Genomic DNA, 16,402 nt, shown 5'->3' on the forward strand with positions numbered 1-16,402 from the left:
AACTAACTTAAAATATATCAAAAACTTAAATATAAAATCAAACTAAAAAGATCATGAAAGAAAATGTAAGGTCAATGCTAGAGTCCCTAATACATGGCATAAATAGGATACAAAACATAGTTAACAATACAGGAATAGCAGAAGATAAGCTACGTAACTAGGATCTTCTAAAACTTAAACACTTATGCTCATCAAAAGCCTTCACCAAAAGAGTAAAAAGAGAATCCACAGACTAGGGGAAAAAAAAGAAATTGGCTATGATCTGTCCAAAAAGGCCTAATCCCAAAAAATCTATAGGAAAATCCAACACCTCTATGACAAAAAGACAATCCATTTAAATCATGGACAAAGGATATGAGCAGACACTTCACCAAAAAAAAAAAAAAAAAACACTAAAGCAGCCAACAGAGCAAGAGGAAATGTTCACGATCACTAGCCATTAGAGAAATGCAAATCAAAACTACAATGAGATAACATCTCATGCTGCATTACTGGCACAAAATAATAATAATAGTAAATAAAAAATGCTGAAGAGGCCCCAGGGAGGTGAGAACTCTTATGCAGTGCTGATGGGAATGCCAAATGGTACAATCGTTTTGGAAAATAATAAGGTACTTCCTTAAAAAGCTACAAATAGAAATACCATATGATCCCTCCATTTCACTGCTAGGGATATATCCTAGAGAAGTAAGAGCTGTCACATAAATAGACATATGTACACTCATGTTCATTGCAGCATTATTCACAATAGCAAAAACATGGAAACAACTTAAGTGCCCATCAGCAGATGAATGGATAAACAAACTATGGTACATACACACAAAATGAAGAACAATGATGAATTTGAGAAACATCTGACAACATGTATGAATCTGGAAGACAATATGCTGAGTAAAATAAGTCAATCACAAAAGGACAAATACTGTATGACATCACTATTATAAAATTTAATGAAAAGACTTACACACAGAAAGCAACAATCTTTGATGGTTATGAGGCAGGGAAGGGATGGAGAGGGAAAAACACTAACTAGACAATTGAAGGGTAAGATGGTACACAATACTGGTGTAGTCAGCAAAACTTCAGCCAGGCAAAGTCATAGAAAGTTGGTTCATAGACACATCGAAACCCCCTGAAGGACCAAATTACTGGGCTGAAGGCTGGGGACCATGGTCTCGGGGGACACCTAGCTCAATCGGCACAACATAGTTTATAAGTAAAAAGTTCTACATTATATTTTGCTGAGTAGTATCTGGCACTTAAAAGCTTATGAGCAGCCATCTAAGAGACACCATTGGTTCCACCCAGTCTGGTGCAAGGAAAAATGAAGAAAAAACATAATCGAAAGATTAGTCCAAAAGACAAATGGATCCACAACTACCACAGCCTCCAACATACTGAGTCCAGTACAACTAGATGGTGTCCAGCTACTGCCACTGACTGTGCTGAAAAGGATCGCAATTGAGTGTCCTGGACAGAGCTGGAGAAAAATGTAGAACAAATTCTAACTCACAAAAAAAGACCAGATGTACTGGTCTGACAGAGACTGAAGAAACCTAAAGAGTATGGCTCGCAGAAACCCTTTTAACTCAGTACTGAATTCACTCCTGAGGTTCATTTTAAGCCAAAAGTTAGCCCTGAAACAAACAAAAAATTTGTCGAATCCATTGCAAACCATACTGACCCTACAGGACAGAGTAGAACTTCCCCATGGGGTTTTCAAGGAGTGACTGGTTGATTCAAACTACCAACCTTTTGGTTAGCAACTGAGTTCTTAAGCACTGCATCATCAGAGCTCCTATAGGCCCATAAAACTAATAATAATACATGTAGTTCAAACAAGTAAAAAAAAAAAAAATGTGCTTATATACTTCAACCAAGTATATAAGACTAAATGGGCACACCAGCCTAGAGGCAAGGGTGAGAAGGCAGGAGGGGACAGGAAAACTAAACGAATGGAAATGGGGAACCCAAGGTTGAGAAGGGGAGAGTGTTGACAACTTGCAGGGTTGCAAATTAATGTCACAAAACTATGTGTATATTAGTTGGTCTGTAAACCTTCATCTAAAGCACAATTAGAAAAAAAAAGAATTGTCTTTTGTAGGAACGTTGTTTTGCTTGCTAGGTTCTAACGATTTTGTTATGGTACAGCCACAAGGTAACGAGCACTGATAGAAAGAAAATGAATTTTACTAAATGAAGCATAATTTTCACTTATAATGAATCTTAAAATAAATATTGAAATAAAAACAAATAATTAAATGAGGAGTCGGCATAATCAGGAGAGAGTAGAGGTAATGTAGAATCTTTTTCATTCCCTGAGCCATGCTCATGGGTCCATTAAGTTTTTTTTTTTTTTTACATATTGACCAATGCAGGGTTGTTCTTCATAGAGAATAAAGGAAGAGCTAGTAATTGAACTGGAATCATTAAAATATTTACAATGATTGAATAGTTTTTTTTTTTTTTTTCAGATTTTGAAGCAACCACACAGAGTAGCCAGTAGTAGATTATTCTCCAAGCTATACATTCATTTTTACTGAGCCTTAAGTATACTCTCAATAAATGCTACTACCTAGTCCCTCAGTAGTTGCAGAATGAGTCTAATCAATTTTTGTGATTGGACGATAGCAAAGAAAACTGTAATAATGGGGTCAACATTTATGATGTTGAGCCAAATGGTACAGAAGACATATTCAAAGGCCTAGATAGACCTGAGTCTGTTGGGGCATAAGGGGCTAGTAATCTTTGGCAGGTCCTACCCAGGGGTTCCAGAACGGGAAATCAACTTCCAAATGTTTGCTGAAGAGTTACTACAAACAATGTGAGAATATGTGAAGTCACAGAGTTCTCAGGACATCATCATTATAAGTAAGTGAAGATCAACTTAAACAAATCCTGATCATACCAATATACATCCATCATTGAATGTTTAATATGGGTAAATTAGAAAATAATCCTATAGGCATATAAATGATGCAATTTATCTGAACTTATAAAATTCTGCCTTGGAAGGTTGATTAATGCTTTATTAGGAAATATTCTAGAACATATAGACACTTTAACAGAAAAACAAGACAGTTTCTTTTCTAGATTCAACTTTAGAAATATGGACTTTAGTTTTACAATGCTAAAAATGTACTTTGTTTAGGAACCAATTTCTCTGAAACAATTTTTTCATTGCTTCTTTTACATCTTTGTTCCTCAAACTGTAGATGATGGGATTCAGCATGGGAATCACGATGGTGTAGAATACAGACACTATCATGTCATGGTCCAAAGCATAGCTGGAACTTGGTCTCAAGTACGTGAAGAGGATTGTTCCATGGTAAATTGATACTCCAGTTAGGTGAGAGCCACAAGTGGAAAACACTTTTTGCCTTCCTTCAGCAGAACGCACCTTCAGAATGGCCATAAAAATGAATCCATAAGATATCAAGACAGTCAGAATATTGACCATCTCAATAGAACCCACAAAGTAGAAGAGTAGAAGTTGGCTGATGAGAGTGTCAGAACAGGAGATAGCAAGGAGTGGAGGATATCACAAAAGATGTGTCTAATTTCATTGGATGCACAGAAGGACAGGCTAAAAGTTGCTACTGTGTGTAAAGTAGCACGTGAAATACCACAAACATAAGAAGCAATGATGAGTGACACATAGACCCTGCGTGACATGTTAACTGAATAGAGAAGTGGGTTGTAGATTACTACACAGCGATCATATGCCATTGCCGCCAAAAGAAAGGATTCTGAGGCCCCAAAAGTGACAAAGAGCAGCATCTGTGTTGCACATCCCGTAAATGAAATGGCTTTATTCTCTGCCAGGAAATTGGCTAACATTTTTGGGGTGACAACTGAAGAACAGCAGGCATCTAAGAAAGATAACACACTCAGAAAATAGTACATGGTGTTGTGGAGCCGGGCATCTGCCACGACTAATAGAACCAGTTCCAAATTTCCCACCAGAGTAAAAATATAGATTGCAAGAAATAGTAAAAAGAGATACACTTGTAGCTCAAAATCACACGTAAACCCCAGCAAAGTAAATACGGTGACTTCAGTGATATTCCTCAACTGAATTTTGTATGGATACAGTGTTGATAACAATATTGACATTTCCTAAATGCAATATCCTGTTATTATGTGAAGAATAGACTGCACCCAATTACATCTTCATTTTTGTTTTTCAAAAGGCGGTAATAACATCCTAAGCAGCGAAGGGATGTGTCGTTAACTGCTTTGAGTTGACCTACAACTCATGGCAAGCCCACTCACAAGGGGATCAGAGCACTGTGATCTATAAGGTTTCCACTGACTGATTCTCAGAAGTAGATCACCCGGCCTTACTTCCTAGTCTATCTTAATTTGGAAGCTTCCCTGAAACCTATTTGTTATCATAGCAGAACGCAAGCCTGCATTGACAAATAGGAATCAAACCTGGCATTCCCTCACGGAAGGTGAAAATTCTACCACTGAACCATGACTGCCCTCTAGAAAGTTGATAGGCACTGACAAAATGGTTGGAATCATGTTGATGCAATTTCCTGTATAAAAAAAGAGAAAGAAATGATCATTCCTTTGTTAACTAAACTTGTCATGTTAAAAGAAACAAACAAAAAAGAGAAAAAAAAACTTACCAATTTAAGTGGTTCTTAAAAATACAATATTTTGTGATTCCCAAAGACCATTTGAAAATCCAAAATCATAGATACACGAGACGAAATGGGCAGTTGCTGTCCAGAGGTAAGATGAGAAGGCAGAAAGGGCTAGGAGCTGGTTGAATGGACACAGGAAATTCGGGATGGAAGGGGGAAGTGTGCTGTCACATTATACGAATAGCAACTAGGTTCACATAACAATGTGTGTATAAATTTTTGTATGAGAAACTAACTTGAGGGGTAAACTTTCACCTAAAAAAATACAATTAAAAAAAAAAATCCAAAAGCAATATAATTGAAAGTACACACTAATACACTAGTCCTGAATTTGCTGCTGTGTGCATCAGCGCCTTTCCTTAATGTCCTCTATTGTAAAGTGAGAACAACATCACCTACCACTTAGAAGACTGGATTGAATTTAAATGAGGAAAACTATGCAGAAACGATTTAATTTTAAGATATTCTCAGCTAGGATAATTTAGACTTACATTTCATGTTGTCTTAGAAGGTAGCCTTCAATGGCCCAGTTATTTCATGTGCTCTTTTCTCTTAATTACTCCATTCCACTGACATTTCCAGAACAATGGTGAGCAGGACAGCAGGTGGTATTCTGGAGATAATGCACCTTGTATGCAAACAAAAATAGGGTGTTATCTTTTAATTTTTTTTCAAACACGTATTATTAATTTGTCCATTTTTAGCTTTGCAGCTTATCATATCGTTGTTATTTTTTTTTAAGTTTTAACTTAATGACAATTTTAAGATGTTTTTCTATTTGTAAGGAACCCTGATAGAGAAGTGGTTAAGTGCTTGTTGCTAACCTAAAGGTCAGCCATTTGAATCTACCAGCCACTCAACAGGAGAAAGATGTGACCGGCTGCTTCTATAAATATTACAGCCTATGGGGCTTTTCTATTCTGTCCTATAAGGTCACTATAGGGTCACTATGTGTCCAAATGAATGCAACTGCAAAGTATTTGTTTGTTTTTTCTCTCTATTTGTATGCTCGTTAGCCCTGCAAGTCCTTGTGTGAATTTGAGAGATTATGCCTGCTCAAAGAAACCATAAGTGTTCCTTTAATATATTCTAGTTGCTTATGCAATCTTGGAATAATTATGAAATAAAAAAAAAAAAAACTGTTGCCATCGAGTCAATTTTGACTCATTGAAACCCTATAGGACAGAGTAGGACTGTCCCATAGAGTTTCCAAAAAGTGCCTGGTAGATTCCAGCTGCTGGCCTTTTGGTTAGCAGCCATAGCATTTAACCACTACCCCACCCAGGTTTCCATGAAATAAATATTGCCCAATAATTACAAATATTGCCCAATAATTACTAATAAAGCTATTGCAAAAAGAATAAAATCACTATTTTTGCCACAAAGTGGTATTTGTTTTTTATTTATGTATTTATTTCCTCTCTAACATCAGTAAACTCTGGTGGTCTGTGGTTAAGTGGTGTGGCTGCTAATCTTGGAAACTCTATGGGCACTTCTATTCTGTCCTATAGGGCCGCTAGGAGTCGGAATCTACTCGACAGCAATGGGTTTGTTTTTGTTTTTTCGTCTATGCCATCAGACTGCTTCTCATTATAGGTGTATGAATAAAGAAAAATGCATGGAAAAATAAAAAAAGAAGAAGAAAAAAAAAAAATCAAAGAAGCACCAGAATCTCAACTGAAAGCCTCACTGATTAAAACACAATTGAAGAGTGGATTTAACTTATTTAAGAGCGAGATTTCAGGGCTTCCTTTTTTTTTTTTTCATTGTGTCGTAGACTGATGCGTTTGATTCATTAAGTGTTTGGCATCTGTATTTTGCAGTGATTAAGGGAGTGAAACCACCATCCGTCTGTCAGTTTGTCACACTATTGTGGCCTGCTTGTTGCTATGATGCTGGAAGCTATGCCATCAGTATTTCAAATCCCAGCAGGGTCATCCCTGGTGGATAGGTTTTTGAGGCGAGCTTCCAGACTAAGACAGACTAGGAAGAAAGGCCTAGAGATCTATTTCCAAAAATTAGCCAATGAAAATACTAGGGATCCTAACAGAATACTGTCCAATATACCGCTAAAGATAAGCCATCAAGCTTGGAACAAACCAAACCAAACCTGTTACCTTCTAGTGAATTCTGACTCATAACAGAGTAGAACTGTCCTATAGGTTTTCCAAGGCTGTAACCTTTATGGAAGCTGACTGACCCACCTTTCTCTGGCAGCGAAGCTGGTTGGTTAAAACTACCGACCATTTGGTTGGCAGCCCAGAGCATAACCGTTGCACCACCAGGACTCCCCTAGGTTGGAAAAAGACACTCAAAATACATGGTGGCCAAAACAGTAGACTGGACCATACCAATAGTCATGAAGACAGTGCAAAATCAGGCAAAATTTTGTACTTTAGTAAATGGAGCTGCCATTAATCGGAGCTTAAAACAACAATAGGAAGTGAAAAATCTGTCATATGTACGGTGGGACTTCACTCGGTGTTTTACAATTGATTTATATTCATCCCATGCCACTTGCCACAGTTTTGTCTTATTCAGATGTAGTTTTAAAAGAAGAGAGCAAGCTAACCAGCTTTATTACCATCGGAAGGAGGGGAAGGTACATGTCTTTGTTTCTCTAAAATGCTCCCTACAGATCCACGTGGGAGATTTTTCTAATACCAAGAAAAAATGGCTTCATAAATGTGGGGTTACAGAGCAAAAAATACTCATTTGATCTTTAGAGAAGTCTAGTATAAAAAACATAATTAAATTAAGTTGTTAGTTCTGTGTAAATCCTGGTAATTTGTATATAACTCTTGGGAATACACACACTAATATCATATTATAATACCTTCTAATTGTATTTTAATAGTTATGTTAATAAGATAACAAAGGCCTCAAAAAATTAATAAAATTTGTATTAATGTATACTTTGGAATTCATAAAAATTTCATTTCAGTTCAAAAAATCCTCCATCCTCTTTCTCTCTCTTTTTGTCTATCTCTCCTTTCCCTTCCTCTCTTCTCTCTTTTCCTTTCCAGAATCCATGGAAGACAAACAAAATTTTTACTGAAGAGAGCCAGAGACAAAAGGGGAATGAGGTAGATAGGAAGAATCACAGTGAAAGGAAATAACAATATGCAATGAAAGTTTGAATAATGGACAAATGATTAGTCTACTAAAGGAATCCATTACAGAATCTATTAGAAAACATGACTTGACTAACATATGCAGGAGAAATGTCAGCTAGGTTGCAATTCTAGCAGTCTCTTCACATACGAGCCTGAGATAAAACAGCAGTAATGGAAGGTTAAGAACATTATATTTGGACTTGAAAAACATCTGTTAAAGTCTCAGAAATAGCACCTAGTGACAGTGTGAGCGTGGAGAAGTAATGTCATCCTCTATGCCAAGCAATAGGTAAGACTGACAAAATGTTTCAGGCACATCATGTTCAACTACATTAACGTGGTATTCACGTGGAGTGCTTATTTATGTGAGGTATTAAAATATTTTGTTAAATTAAATTTTTGATCATATGTGAAAAATGCACACAATTTAAATGTAACTTCCAAATTTTATTTGTCTAAAACAAAATAATAGGAAGTTACAAAATCTTTTTTTATCAGAACACTGAGTAATGACTGAGCCCCTAACCAGAAGCTAAAGTGTTTTTCTTTTAGTTATACTTGTTTATTATATGACACACACAAACACACATACACACACACACACACAAAACTTGTCATTGAGTTGATTCCAGCTCATTGTGACCCTATAGAACGGAGTAGAACTGACCCCTGTGTTTTCCTAGGCTGTAATCTTTATGGAAGCAGACTACCGCATCTTTCTCCCATGGAGCGGCTGGTGGGTTGAACTGCCAAACTTTTGGTTAGCGGATGAGCACTTAACCACTGCACCATCAGGGCTGCTTTATAACACTAAACATGTATTAAAATACTGTTCTATTGGAATTATACCAGATGAATCCTAAGAGTCAATGTTGTAAAGGATCATAAAAATTCACCACTATTACTGCATTATGGCTGTGAGCTTATCACTGAAGTAATAGTGTGTTTTGCTTAGATTCTCCTGATATTCTTGGTGATACAGTTTTCAGGTACCCTTGCTGGCTCTGATCTTATCTGTAGAGCAAGAATTTGATTCATGAATGAAGGCATATTTTATACCATATCAGCTGCTATGAGAGCAATTATCTACTTCCCTATAGGGAACCAGAGACTTGAGAAAAGAAAAAGTATGGGGTTTAACTACTTCTTCCAAGGCTCTTCAAACAGACATTTCGGTTAAGTAATCTTTTTTTTAATCTTTAAGGAAATTAGAACTGGTTATGTTTACAACTAGCTGATTTCACATTAACAGGAGAAAGAGACTAGAAAGACAAAAACAAATACCCTGAAATTTCTAAGAAAACATGGACCATCTAGAAGAATAAAATCAAATTAGTTCTTCAGCTCTGATACAGTCAGAAAATGTGACGTTTCGGACGTTCATGAGAACAATACCACAAATACTAATTTTGAGAAGAGAGCTATGACATCAGCTACCATCTATTATTAACTGGATCTAAACCTTAAAAACAAACAAACAAACCTGTTGCTGTCAAGTCCATTCCAACTCGCATCGAACCTATAGGACAGAGTAGAATTGCACCATAGGGTTTCCCAGGAGTTGCTGGTGGATTTGAACTGCTGACATTTTTGTTAGCAGCCAAACTCTTTATCACTGTGTCACCAGGGCTCTAAGCAGATCCTAGAGTTTAGGAATTTTGTGTACATTATCAGATGTCATCTACAGAGCAACCTTAAAACTATCTAATTTAGTGTCCTTTTAGAGATAAGAGAATTGGGGCTCACCTCCATAGTCTAAAGTATTTCCATTTGAGCAGATTACAATTCCACTATATCATGTTGTAATTCTGGAATCAGCATTCCCTAGGAAATTGCAAAATAATATCCTCACATATTTTAATTCTTTTTTAAATTCATCCAGCTTCAACAATTAATTAAAAAAAAAAAAAAAAAACTAAAATGGTTTCTGAAGTAAATTAAATTTAAAATTAATTTGTATTTTTTCAAAAGAAAGCAAATCCTGAAGTAACATATACCTAAATGCTGATGGAAGTGTCATTTTTCTCTCCATTTAATAATTTCCTTGATTTTTAAATATAGCTTCTTAATTATACTGCTCCTATTTGGATTATCGAGCACATTTCTGATTTACACCTCTATCAAGCAAAATATGTAGAGTCCTTTCTGTTTTCTTTGCTATGTTCTCAGGAAGAGGTGTGATTCAGTTTCCAGTACAAGACTGAATTAACTAGAATTGCCTATTTCAGCTTTAAATATTAAGTCATATACTCTAATGTGAGTTTCAAGTTTCTAGCTTCTAAAATGTTTCGTGATGAAAAGCTTTTCCTCTTACCGGTGGAACTGAACTGCTTACTCAAAGTTTGCTATGCCTATTATAAGTATGGATTTTTATACCAGCTTCTGAAGGCTGTCTTGTAGGCCATAGGGGATTTCCCAAGGAGAAAACACACTAACTCTCTTCTGGAACAGAAAAGAAACAAGTTCCCCCCCACCCCGGCAGTGAACAAGTGAATGGTTATGGCACAATAAATTACATGATAAAAATAATTAAATGAATCACGTTGGTCTTTAAAAAAATGATTCTTCAGTTGAAAAGCTTATGGCAAAGGATTGGAAATCTAATGATACAGGACATAGTTCTTGCTCTGATGCTAATTAGGTACGGGTCATTGGATTATAAAATCAAATTCCCTAAAATCCAATTTATATAATTCACACCTTAATTATAATGTGCTAGGCATCAAAGTGGTATGAGGGATAGATATAAGCTCATTGAGAGTTTGTGGTAGGAGAGATGGCACAATATGCAAGCAACAATATTATTCTATTGGACAGAACATTAGAATATTAAAAGCATGGTGGAGTTAAAGGTCAAACTTTTTGTGTTGTAGAGGGTTTTTTTCTGTCTTGGTAATCCTGTATACAAATTTATAGAAGAGTACATGAGGAGTTTTAGAAAGTCCTTAAGAATATTACTTAAAGAACTCTTGGAAACATTGTAAAAACTACATAGGTATCTAGGCCCCATAGGAAGAGATTCTGAGTAGACAGTAAATATTGGTCATGGAATCTGAATTGAAAGAAGGAAGGATGGTACTTTGATACTGGTGGGCCACCCAGTTGGGATTAATCAATGTGTTCATTAAATGCAATCCCAAATTGATCTATAGATATAATGCAATTTCAATTAAAATGCAACATTTTTTGTAGCCCTTAACAAACTGACTCCACATTTTATATAAAAAAGCAAAAGAACTAAAACAGTAAAAATTATTTTGAAAAAGAATAGTATTTGAAGATTCCCATAATCTAATTTTTGGGTTTATCTTATGTTAAAATAATCAACAGAATGTGGTATATAGGCTAAAAAATAGACACATACATCAATGAAACAGAATAGAATGTTCAGAAATATATTCACACATACATGGTCAACTGATTTTTGATAAAAATGCTAAGGGAAACCTATGGAGAAAGGATACACTTTTTAAAAAATGATGCTGAAAAAAACTGAACAGACTTAATGCCGTAAAAAAAAGGGAATTGATTAATTCTTTCACCATTTCTAAAATTTGTCTCAATATGAATCTTCTCCCCCCAAAAAATGTACAAAGGACTTGATCAGTCAATTCACAGAAGAGGATATTCAAATGACCAAAAAGCACGTGAAAATAATATAATTAGCCATTACCAAAAAAAAAAAAAAAAAAAAAAACACCCAGTGCGGTCGAGTCAATTCCGACTCATAGCGACCCTTTAGGACAGAGTAGAGTGGCCCCATAGAGTTTTCAAGGAGCACCTGGCGGATTCGAACTGCCGACCTCTTGGTTAGCAGCCGTAGCACTTATCCATTATGCCACTAGGGTTTCGAATGAACCATTAGGGAATACGCAAATCAAAACCATAATGAAATAACACCTCTCCCCATTAGAATGGCAATGATTAAAAAAATATAAAACTAGTATTGGTGAGGTTGTGCAGAAATTGAAACCTAAACCCATTGCTGTTGGAAATGTAAAATGGTGGAGCTATTGTGGAGAACAGATTGATTCATAGTTCCTCAAAAAGTTGAACACTGAATTACCACATGATTCAGTAATCTTAGTCTTAGGTAATGTACTCAGAAGTGAAGGCAGGAACAGAAACAGAAAACTTTACACCAATGTTCATTGCAGCACTTTTCACAACAGTCAAATGGTGGAAACCACCAATATGCCTATCAACAGGTAAATGGATAAACAAACAGGGTATAAACATAGAATAGAATATTATGGAGCTGTAAAAAGAAATGAAGTTCTGATGCATGTCACGACATGGATGAGCCTTAAAGACATTATGCTCAGTGAAATAAGTCAGTGAAAAAAGGACAAATACTGGAAGATGTCACTTATATAAAATAAGAAATATACAAACACCAAGGATTATTAATGGTGCCAAAGGTAAGAAGGAGGGAGAAAGGGGAAGTATTTACATAAAATAAGAAATATACAGACACCAAGGATTATTAATGGTGCCAAAGGTAAGAAGGAGGGAGAAAGGGGAAGTATTTGTATGGGGGGCATTGAGTTTATGTTAATGGTGGTGAAGTATTTTGGAAAAAGTAATAATGGTTGCACAATATGAAAAATGTAATCAATGTCATTGAATTTTAAGTGTGGAAGTTGTTTTGGTGGGTATATTTTCTGCACAATAATAATAATAAAAAAGACCCACTCCACTTTGGACTTCTGAATTCAAGAACTGTAAGATAGGGTTAAGATAATATTATGTTGTTTAAAAAAAAAAACCCTTAAAAAAGGCCTTTTGCAGCAGATTTGCCCAATGCAATACACTGTTTGGTTTCTTGACTGCTGTATCCATGGACATTGATTATTGGAATAAATAAACATGTGTATCAAATTTGGTACCAGAAGAGTGCAGTACATCTCTAACAGATGCCTAAAATGTGGAAGTGGTTTTGAAACTGTTAATGGGTGGGAGTTAAAAGAGCTTTAAAGTGCTTAATAATAAAAGCAGAGATTGCCTTGAAAAGACTGTTGGTGGAATTATGGACATCAAAGCCAATTCTGGTGAGGAGTCAGAAGAAGGTGAGCAGAGCTGTTACACCGGAGATGGCACAGATGGCAAGAGGCAGCACAGAGAACAGCAGCAGAGAAATGGCAGCAGCAGAACCAGGGGACCAGCATGAGACAGCACTGGAGCCAACCCACGAAGCAAGAAAGCTGAGTGTCTTCTGGTGGATGTTTACAGTGAATTGGGGTGCCTCCAGGCACTTCTTGTGGATTTGAAAAGTTTTGGAAGGCTTGCCCCAGCAGGGCAGATTTGGCTGGCCAGGCCCAAGGGGCCGAAAGGCCAATGAACCACGAAAGCAGAAGCTGAAGAGACAAGAAACACAAGAAGCAAGCAGAGTTGCCATTCTGGTGGTCCTGGAAGGCAGAGTGGAAGCCCAGGGCCAAGGGGCCTCCACCCAGAATCTAGAAAGTGTGGCCAGCACCTGGTCTGGAGTACAGGGCCATTGCCTAAATGGTCTCAGGGAACAGAGGATTACTTTGAAGACTTGAGGGCTAATGTAATGTGTTCTGCTGACTTGTTTGGTGCCTATTATCCCTTCTTTCCCTTTGGTTGCTCCCATTTGTAATGGAAATGTCTGGTTTGTGTCTATTCTACCTTTGTACTTGGAAGCAGATAATTTGTATTATAGACTTCACAGTTATAGAAGAATTTTTGGATTTTGGACTTGGGGTTGTTTTAAGACTGTTGTTGTGATATGATGGGGTGAATATCTTTTACTGTGGCAAGGATATGAATTCTTGGAGACCAAAAAGTGGAATGTTATGGTTTGAATTGTGTTCCCCAAAAATGTGTGTCAACTTGGCTGATTCCCAGTACTGTGTGATCGCCCACCATTTTGTCATCTGGTATGATTTTTCTGTGTGTCAAAAATCCTGCCTCTAAATTGTTAATGAGGCAAGATTAGAAGCAGTTATGTTAATGAAACAGGACTCAATCTATAAGGTTAGGTTGCATCTTGAGTCAATCTCTTTTGATATATGAAAGACAGATGTAACCTCCCACAAATTTGGAATTGTTCTATGATCATTTCATTCAATTCAAAATATATTGTAATTTCCCTTGTGATACCTTCTTGACTGATGGTTTATTTAGAAGTATGCTGTTGTTAGCATTAGCTATTTGTACCATCCAGGGGCAAATCATAAAACACATGAAACAAATAACAGTATTGAATTCCTGTCTATTTGTTTTAGCAGTTCCTGAGAGGGGAATGTGCAAACCTCCATTTATAACTGTGTATTTGCTTATTGCTCCTTTCAATTCTGATAATGTTTGTTCCATATATTCTGAAATTTTATTTTCACTGTATATACTTTTCAAATTGTTAAGTCTTCTTGACAAATTGAGCTCTCTGTCAAGATGTTACGGCTCCCTTTATCCCTTGTGATGTTTCCTTGTCTGGCCTACTTCACTGGTGTAGCCAGAGTGATATCTATCTGTGATTTTAGTTCTCTACCTTGAAAATGTTAAGAAACTTTAAAATCAGTATTATTGTTGCTAGGTGCCATCAAGTTTGGTCCAATTCATAGCAACACTATGTAAAAAAAAAAAAAAATGAAACACTGCCTGGTCCTATGTCACCCTCACAATCCTTGTTATGCTTGAGACCACTGTTATAGCCACTGTGTCAATCCATCTCATTGAGGGTTTTCTTCTTTTTCACTAACCCTCTATTGTACAGTATACTAATCAGTACAGGTGTAAAAAAAAAAAAAACTCAGTGCCACAGAAACTATTCCAACTGGTAGCTACCCTGTAGGACAGAGTAGAACTGCCACATAGGGTTCCAAGGCTATAAATCTTTAAAGGACCAGACTGTTCCATCTTTCTCCCGAAGAGAAGTTGTTGGCTTCTAATCAATGACCTTTCATTTAATAGCCAAGTACTTAACCACTGTGCCACATGGCTTTCTTTCAGTATGGGTTTAATGATCACTTAGGCTCATGACCTGCAGCTTCGACATGTTTCAACCCAACCAATCACTAGTTAAATCCTGTGGAAACCACATCTCCAATACTCCTTACATACATTTTTTTCTCTATTTTCTGTCAATGACTTAATGAAGGCCTTCAACACTTCATAAGGTGTTGTCTGAAGACCCAATAATGCAGTTGATAAAGAAAAAAGATCAGTATGTTCTTTTATTCTATGTACCAAACTGTAAAATTGAAGCCTCTGTAGCTAGGAAGCTTAACTTAGAATGTGGTTATCACTCTTAGGAGCTATGTGGTCTTCAGCAAATTTATGTGCCTCTGTTTCCTCATCTGAGATAATAGAAGAACCACTTCTTGGAATTGCTATGATGATGACATGACTTAATATACGGAAAGCACTTACATAATTGTGCAGTGCCTAATCAGCTGTATATGAGTTCTAACTATTGCTGCTGTTAACTATCACTCATTCATTGACTCACCATTCATTCAATAAATATCTCCAGGTAAACTTATTGTTCCAAGTACAATGTTATGTCCTGGGGAGAAGAGACACAACTGTGAGAAAAGACACAATGACTGCCTTTATGCAATTTACACTGTCAGCATAGTGATAGATCTACGTGAAAACAGACCCACTGCTGTCTAGCTGATTCCTACTCATTGTGACCCTGTAGAACAAAGTATAGTTGCCTCATAAGGTTTCCATGGCTACCATCCTTATGGAAGCAGACTGCCACATCTTACTCCTGTGGAGTGCCTGGTAGGTTCAAACCACAGACCTTTTGGTTAACAGCCAAGAGCTTTAACCTCTATATCACCAGAGCTCCCTTATATAGTAACCAAATATCCAAAACAACAAACATTTATATCTATTTTATTTAATATTTGTTATAATATTGAGCAATGTGTTAACTTATATTTAAAAAAAAAATGCCAAAGAGGACAGGGAAGGTCAAATCTTTCTTAAAGGAAAGATATTTGAGGAGATTTATAAAGTGTAAAAGTTTTTGAGACAAATATACCATTTTTCCACGTTGACTTGAACAAATAAGAACTCATTGGAGACTGTCTTATCCTCACAATTTGGTTTCTACTTTATTAGGAGAAAGAAAGAAAATATAGTGGAATTTCCATATAGGTTAATTTGACATGAATTCTTGTCTAATTTGATGGCTGGATTATTAACCAAATATTTTTAGGCATAATTGGGTGCAAACTTGTTCCTTCAGTTCATCTCTTCCTTTCCCAAAAGAAAATTATTATTTTTTTTATATTTGAAAGACTGATAAACCAAGAGACAATGTTGACTGAATCTTTGCCTTCAAGAATTTGAAAGCCCGATTTGAATGATAGAACATTTAGAAATGTTCTGGAAATGCTGCAAAAATACTGAGCTTTGTAAAACATGCTTTTTCATGAGTACATTTGAAGCAAAATATTCCTTTCTTCTAGAAAGACCATCTCAATAGATCATAATCAGAAATAATATTAAGTTACTAGGGCTTCAAATTATGTAATTTTTAGAAGGTAAAATGTCTATATTGCATCTCTGAAAATTAGAACTTTTAAAGGAATTTCGAGTATATATGTAAACCACACTTTGTTGTCCGGTATTTCCTTCTTCCAATAGAAAAGTATT

The sequence above is a fragment of the Loxodonta africana genome, chromosome 7, assembly GCF_030014295.1.
Source record: "Loxodonta africana isolate mLoxAfr1 chromosome 7, mLoxAfr1.hap2, whole genome shotgun sequence".
Classification (NCBI taxonomy): Eukaryota; Metazoa; Chordata; class Mammalia; order Proboscidea; family Elephantidae; genus Loxodonta; species Loxodonta africana.